General features: G+C 50.5%; 1 long non-coding RNA gene across 2 annotated transcripts in view; it reads right to left on the minus strand.

Annotated features, from left to right (window-relative positions):
• Window positions 1-1523: 1523 nt before the first annotated feature.
• LOC138838698 (uncharacterized) overlaps window positions 1524-3138 on the minus strand; it is a 6149-nt gene continuing 4534 nt past the window's right edge. For both annotated transcript variants that reach the window (XR_011375719.1, XR_011375720.1), the window contains exon 3: window positions 1524-1809. This is a non-coding gene — a long non-coding RNA (uncharacterized lncRNA). The remainder of the gene's footprint in view (window positions 1810-3138) is intronic.

Below are 3138 nucleotides of genomic sequence, written 5' to 3' on the forward strand. Positions count from 1 at the left end.
GCTGTTATTACTGCTATTATTATTATTGCTGTTATTGCTCTTACTTTTATGATTACTGTTATGGTTATTATTATTGTTACTATTGTTACTGTCATGGTGATTGATGTTGTCTTTGTTCTTATCACTATTGTTTTGCTGTTATTGTGATTCTTGCTGTAATTGTTATTATTGTTACTGTTATTGTTATTATTGCTATTGTTACAGTTATTGTTACTGTTATCATTATCGATGTTATTGAACTTATTATTGTTATTGTTATAGTTATTGTTATTATGGCTACTATTACTCTGGTTATTGCTATTATTGCTTCTATTGTTATTGTTACTCTTATTAATGTCATTGTTATTGTTATTTGGTTGTTATAATGGCTATTATTGTTATTGTTATTGCTATGATTGCTGTGATTGTTGTTGCTCCCATTGTTACTGTTCTTGTTATGGATGATGTGTGATTGTTATTCTTACAGTTATGATCGCTGTTATTGTTACTCATACTATGATTGTTGTTATTATTGCTATTGTTATTCATGTCATTGTTGTTGTTAATACTGTTATTGCTCTTATTCTCACCTTGACCCAGTTGATTCCCAGCCTTCAGCCCCACCCTGGCCTTGAAGAGCAAGAGACTAAGCTATTCTCAGCACAGCCTGATATTTTTAGACCCAAGGCTGATCACCCACCATCTGCAGCACCAGAGGACACAAAACCAAATGGAACAAATCCCACAGGCAGAGGGGGAGAGGAGGGGCCTGGGCAGGATATAACAGCCATCCATCCACCCACCCATCCATCACCCATCCACCCACCCATCCATCCATCCACCCATCCACCCACCCATCCATCCACCCATCCACCCACCCATCCACCCATCCATCCACCCATCCATCCAATCATCCACCCATCCATCCAATCATCCACCCATCCATCCACCCACCCATCCATCCATCCATCCATCCACCCATCCATCCACCCATCCATCAACTCATTAATCCACCCATCCACCCATCCATCACCCATCCATCCATTCACCCATGCATCCATCCACCCATCCACCCACCCCTCCATCCATCCATTCATCCATCCATCCATCAACCCATCCACCCATCCATCAATCCATCCACCCATCTACCCATCACCCACCCATCGGTCCCCCATCCACCGTCCACCCATCCACCCATCCATCCACCCATCCATCCATCCACCCACCCATCCACCCATCCATGTATCCATCCGTCCACCCATCCACCGGTCCACCCATCCACCCATCCATCCACCCATCCATCCATCAACCCACCCATCCACCCATCCATCTATCCATCCGTCCACCCATCCACCAGTCCACCCATCCACCCATCCATCCACCCATCCATCCATCCACCCACCCATCCACCCATCCATCCATCCATCCACCCATCCATCCATCCACCCATCCATCCACCCATCCACCCATCCATCCCCATCCATCCACCCATGCATTTACCCATCCATCCATCCATCCATCCACTCGTGACTCAGTGAGGCACTTCCTGTGTTCATTCCCTTTATTTCCAGAGGTCAGGGAGGCCCTGGGATGGGTCAGGTCTTGGCCTTGTGTCCAGTGTCCTTCTGTCTGTCTGTCTGTCCGTCCGCAGGTCAGTTGAAGGCGGGCAGGCTGAAGAGCTCGGGTTGTATGTCACCCAAGGAGGGCAGCAGCAGGGTGGCCCCGGCCGTTGAGTTCGGGGTCGAGCTGGACGCTGGGCACCATGACCACCTGCATCCCCTCTGCCTGGGCGACCGCCATGCCGTGGGGCGTGTCCTCCAGCACCAGGCACTGCAGGGTCAGAGGGCGAGAGAGACACGCGGAGTGAGAGGTCGGCCGGGGGGTGGGCCGGGTGCCCAGTGTTGGAGGGAAGGAAGGAAGGAAAGAAGGAAGGAGGGAAGGAGGGAAGGAAGGAAGGAGGGAAGGAAGGAAGGATGAAAAGGAAGGATGGAGGGAAGGAACAAGAAGGAAGGAGGGAAGGAAGGAAGGAAGGAGGGAAGGAAAGAAGGATGGAGGGAAAGAAGGAAGGAGGGAGGGAAGGAGGGAAAGAAGGAGGGAAGGAGGGAAAGAAGGAGGGAAGGAGGGAGGGAAGGAAGGAGGGAAGGAAGGAGGGAGGGAAAGAAGGAGGGAGGGAAGGAAGGAAGGAGTGAAGGAAGGAAGGAAGGAGGGAAGGAAGGAGGGAAGGAAGGAGGGAAGGTGACCGTCGAGCCACGGCGTGCCTACTGGCATGTTCTGTGTGTGATTTCGAGGCCTCCCCCACCCAGGGCCTGGTGTGGGCCAGGTGAGCACTGTGCCAAGGAGTCTCCCTCCCTGTTCCCCTGGGGCTGTCTGTCCATCCGTCTCTCCATCCGTCCATCCGTCTGTGTGATTGTGTGTCTGTCCGTGTCTCTCTGTCTGTCTCTGTGTGTCTGTCTGTCCCTATATCTGTCTGTCTGTGTCTCTGTGGTCGGTCTGTCTGGTCTGTTCTGTGTATCTGTCTGTCTGGACTCTTATGTCTGTCTGTCTGTCTCTGTATGTGTGTCTGTCTGTGTCTGGCCAAGTGTCTCTGTGTCTGTCTATCTGTGTGTGTCTGTCTCTGTATCCGTCTGTCTGTCTATATGCCTATTTGTGTGTCTCTGTAGTCTGTCTGTCTGTGTGTCTGTCTGTGTATGTATGTCTATCTCTCTGTCTGTCTATCGGTGTGTGTCTGTCTGTCCGTGTCTCTGTGCTCTGTCTGTCTGTCTGTCTGCCTGGTCTGTGTATCTGTGCGTCTGTCTGTGTCTATCTGTCTGTCTGTGTGTCTATCAGTGTGTCTGTCTGTGTCTCTGTGGTCTGTCTGGTAGGTCTGTGAATCTGTGTGTCTGTCCCGTCTCTTGTGTCTGTCTGTCTGTCTATCTGTCTGGTCTCTGTGTCTGTGTGTCTGTGTGTCTATCTCTCTGTCAGTGTGTCTGTCTGTCTATTGGAGTGTGACTGTCTGTCCGTGTCTCTGTGGTCTGTCTGTCTGTCTGTCTATGAGTCTGTCTCTGTGTCTGTGTCTCTATCTGGTTTGTCTGCCTGTCGGTCTGTGTGTCTATCTGCCTGTCTGTCTGTCTGCATGTCTGTCTGGTTTGTCCATGTGTCTATCTGTGTCTCTGTGTCCGT

Source organism: Dipodomys merriami, unplaced genomic scaffold, assembly GCF_024711535.1.
Source record: "Dipodomys merriami isolate MVZ:Mamm:240054 unplaced genomic scaffold, mDipMer1.0.p SCAF_2883, whole genome shotgun sequence".
NCBI classification, from domain to species: Eukaryota; Metazoa; Chordata; class Mammalia; order Rodentia; family Heteromyidae; genus Dipodomys; species Dipodomys merriami.